We start from the raw sequence: 4,622 nt of genomic DNA, 5'->3' as shown, positions 1-4,622 counted from the left end.
AACAGGCTGGAGGCCAGGCCTCTCTCGTTGTTGGACTTAGAAAAAATCCCAAAAGTGGACACTCTGACAAAATCACGCATGTTGACACTTAGGCAAAAAATCCAACTTTTGCTCCACGGAAGAAAGAGGCTAAGGAGGCTGGAAGTTAGGCCTCTCTCGTTGTTGGACTTAGAAAAAATCCACTTTTTTTGCACGGGATTTTTTCTAAGTGTCTCATGGAAGAGGCTAGACAGGCTGGAGGCCAGGCCTCTCTCGTTGTTGGACTTTGAAAAAATCCCAAAAGTGGACACTCTGACAAAATCACGCATGTTGACACTTTGGCAAAAAATCCAACTTTTTTGGACTTGGCCCGGCTTTTCTTCCATTTGTCCCCCACTTGGGCTGGTTCACTCCTGGGTATCTTTTGGTCATTCCCGGGGGCCCCGGAGCTCGCGCAGCTCGCTGCGGGACTTCTGGAACTCCATCCTGGGTAGGATTTTTAAACAATTTCGGACCTTTTTCCAACTTTTTCTCAAATTGTCCCCCACTTTCGCTGGTTCACTCCTGGGTATCTTTTGGTCATTCCCGGGGGTCCCGGAGCTCGCGCAGCTCGCTGCGGGACTTCTGGAACTCCATCCTGGGTAGGATTTTTAAACAATTTCGGACCTTTTTCCAACTTTTTCTCAAATTGTCCCCCACTTTCGCTGGTTCACTCCTGGGTATCTTTTGGTCATTCCCGGGGGTCCCGGAGCTCGCGCAGCTCGCTGCGGGACTTCTGGAACTCCATCCTGGGTAGGATTTTTAAACAATTTCGGACCTTTTTCCAACTTTTTCTCAAATTGTCCCCCACTTTTGATGGTTCACTTCTGGGTGCCTTTTGGTCATTCCCGGTGTTCCTGCGGCTCGCGCAGCTCGCTGCGGGGCTTCTGGAACTCCATCCTGGGTAGGATTTTTAATCAATTTCGGACCTTTTTCCAACTTTTTCTCAAATTGTCCCCCACTTTTGATGGTTCACTTCTGGGTGCCTTTTGGTCATTCCCGGTGTTCCTGCGGCTCGCGCAGCTCGCTGCGGGGCTTCTGGAACTCCATCCTGGGTAGGATTTTTAATCAATTTCGGACCTTTTTCCAACTTTTTCTCAAATTGTCCCCCACTTTTGATGGTTCACTTCTGGGTGCCTTTTGGTCATTCCCGGTGTTCCTGCGGCTCGTGCAGCTCGCTGCGGGACTTGTGGAACTCCATCCTGGGTAGGATTTTTAATCAATTTCGGACCTTTTTCCAACTTTTTCTCAAATTGTCCCCCACTTTTGATGGTTCACTTCTGGGTGCCTTTTGGTCATTCCCGGTGTTCCTGCGGCTCGCGCAGCTCGCTGCGGGGCTTCTGGAACTCCATCCTGGGTAGGATTTTTAATCAATTTCGGACCTTTTTCCAACTTTTTCTCAAATTGTCCCCCACTTTTGATGGTTCACTTCTGGGTGCCTTTTGGTCATTCCCGGTGTTCCTGCGGCTCGTGCAGCTCGCTGCGGGGCTTCTGGAACTCCATCCTGGGTAGGATTTTTAATCAATTTCGGACCTTTTTCCAACTTTTTCTCAAATTGTCCCCCACTTTTGATGGTTCACTTCTGGGTGCCTTTTGGTCATTCCCGGTGTTCCTGCGGCTCGCGCAGCTCGCTGCGGGGCTTCTGGAACTCCATCCTGGGTAGGATTTTTAATCAATTTCGGACCTTTTTCCAACTTTTTCTCAAATTGTCCCCCACTTTTGATGGTTCACTTCTGGGTGCCTTTTGGTCATTCCCGGTGTTCCTGCGGCTCGTGCAGCTCGCTGCGGGGCTTCTGGAACTCCATCCTGGGTAGGATTTTTAATCAATTTCGGACCTTTTTCCAACTTTTTCTCAAATTGTCCCCCACTTTTGATGGTTCACTTCTGGGTGCCTTTTGGTCATTCCCGGTGTTCCTGCGGCTCGCGCAGCTCGCTGCGGGGCTTCTGGAACTCCATCCTGGGTAGGATTTTTAATCAATTTCGGACCTTTTTCCAACTTTTTCTCAAATTGTCCCCCACTTTTGATGGTTCACTTCTGGGTGCCTTTTGGTCATTCCCGGTGTTCCTGCGGCTCGTGCAGCTCGCTGCGGGACTCGTGGAACTCCATCCTGGGTAGGATTTTTAAACAATTTGGTACTTTTTCCTCCTTTTCCTCCATTTTTCCCCCACTTTCGCTGGTTCACTTCTGGGTGCCTTTTGGTCATTCCCGGTGTTCCTGCGGCTCGTGCAGCTCGCTGCGGGACTCGTGGAACTCCATCCTGGGTAGGATTTTTAAACAATTTGGTACTTTTTCCTCCTTTTCCTCCATTTTTCCCCCACTTTCGCTGGTTCACTTCTGGGTGCCTTTTGGTCATTCCCGGTGTTCCTGCGGCTCGTGCAGCTCGCTGCGGGACTTGTGGAACTCCATCCTGGGTAGGATTTTTAAACAATTTGGTACTTTTTCCTCCTTTTCCTCCATTTTTCCCCCACTTTCGCTGGTTCACTTCTGGGTGCCTTTTGGTCATTCCCGGTGTTCCTGCGGCTCGTGCAGCTCGCTGCGGGACTTGTGGAACTCCATCCTGGGTAGGATTTTTAAACAATTTGGTACTTTTTCCTCCTTTTCCTCCATTTTTCCCCCACTTTCGCTGGTTCACTTCTGGGTGCCTTTTGGTCATTCCCGGTGTTCCTGCGGCTCGTGCAGCTCGCTGCGGGACTTGTGGAACTCTACCCTGGGTGGGATCATATGATTTTCAACCCATTTTGGACCTTTTTCCCGACTTTCCCTCCATTTCCCTCCCACTTTCGATGGTCCACTCCTGGGTGTCTTTTGGTCATTCCCGGGACCCGGGAAGCCTCGGGCCTGCGGCGGGACTTGTGGATCTCCATGCTGGGCATGATTTTATGAGTTTTCTGGACTTTCTCTTCCCCGGGACCCGGGAGGCAGGCGGCTGGACGTTATGCCCCCTAAAATCCCTCCCTTTGCTCGTAAGGCCAATTTTCCTCCGGATTTACTCTCTATAGACCCCAAGGAAAAAAATACCCGACCGGCGTCCATTTTTGACATCGGTCTCCAATCTAGGGCACGCGGGCCGAAAGCGGTACGCCGGTTCCGAAATCCGGCCCCCGCATTTTTTGGGTATTTTTTGAAAAAAATGGCATTTTTGGGACCGGGGGGACTTGCTGGACTCAGTCCCGGGTGCGGATTTTGAAAACTTTGAGGACTTTTGGATTTTCCCCCAGCTTTTCTCCCCCACTTGCAGTTTGACTTTGCGGGGTGCGTTACGGCTGTGCCGGGCGTCCCTGGACTCGGGTGGCCAGCTGCGGGGCTGGTGGGGGACTGATTTTTGAACACTTTGAGGACTTTTGGCTACTATGCCAGCTTTTCTCCCCCACTTGCAGTGTGACTTTGCGGGCCTTGTTACGGAGGTGCCGGGCTTCCCTGGACTCGGGTGGCCAGCTGCGGGACTTGTGGGACTGATTTTGGAACACTTTGAGGACATTTAACTTCTTTCCCAGCTTTTTTCCCCTCCACTTCCAGTTTGACTTTGCGGGGTGCGTTATGGACGTGCTGGGCATCCCGGAACTCGGGCGGCCGGCTGCGGGACATTTTGCCCTCCTCCAAACCCCAGCCCTCTTTGTTTATCATGCCTATTTTCTGCTGGACACACACCCTCTCTTTTGAGCTGCCTCTTTTTTTAAATTTGGATATGATTTATTGATGAATGGATTTGTTTTCCCCTTTTTAAATGATGGTTGATGTCTATCTTTTTAATACTTGCTTCTGGCTGCAGCCGAGACTTACAGTGTGATGCATCCAACCCCAACCCTGGTTTTTGTTTCCCTTAAAAACTTGGGGAAATGGACAGCTTTTTGGGGGGGCACTTCCAGCAAATGGAGGGACCTATTTGGAATTCCCCACCCGGGTGGAGATCCACGGCGAGCCGGCCTTCCTAAAGGGACAGCAACATGGACACTCTGCCATCATTGCAGCTTCTTTTTTTTTTTGGGGCACTCTGTCATATTTCCAGCTTTTTTTCGTGCTGACTTCCAGCAAATAGAGGGACCTGTTTTGAATTCCCTACCCGGGTGTAGATCCACGGCAAGCCGGCCTTCTTAAAGGGACAGGCACCCCCCTGTCCCTTGACACCTGCTTCCCTCCTCGGCGTCACCGAAATCCCACAAAATGACTGAAAATAGGACCCCAAATGACATCACTCGGTCCGGTTCTTTGGGTCTCACTCGGGGGCTTCTTTGACTCTGGAAGGCATGGTGAACCAAAAGTAGACACTTGGAAAAAATCCCCACTTTACAAGTTGACACTTTGAAAAAAAATCCCGACTATATAAGTTGACACTTGGAAAAAATCCCCACTTTATAAGTTGACACTTGGAAAAAATCCCGACTTTATAAGTTGACACTTAGAAAAAATCCCCACTTTATAAGTTGACACTTAGAAAAAATCCCGACTTTATAAGTTGACACTTAGAAAAAATCCCCACTTTATTTTGGAAAGGTTGGTACACCAAAAGTGGACACTTAGAAAAAATCCCCACTTTATTTTGGAAAGGTTGGTACACCAAAAGTGGACACTTAGAAAAAATCCCGACTTTGACTTTCGCAGGTCT

This window comes from Nerophis ophidion, unplaced genomic scaffold (assembly GCF_033978795.1).
Source record: "Nerophis ophidion isolate RoL-2023_Sa unplaced genomic scaffold, RoL_Noph_v1.0 HiC_scaffold_469, whole genome shotgun sequence".
NCBI lineage: Eukaryota > Metazoa > Chordata > Actinopteri > Syngnathiformes > Syngnathidae > Nerophis > Nerophis ophidion.
The sequence above is the reverse complement of the archived record's forward strand: the minus strand, read 5'-3'. Positions refer to the sequence as shown.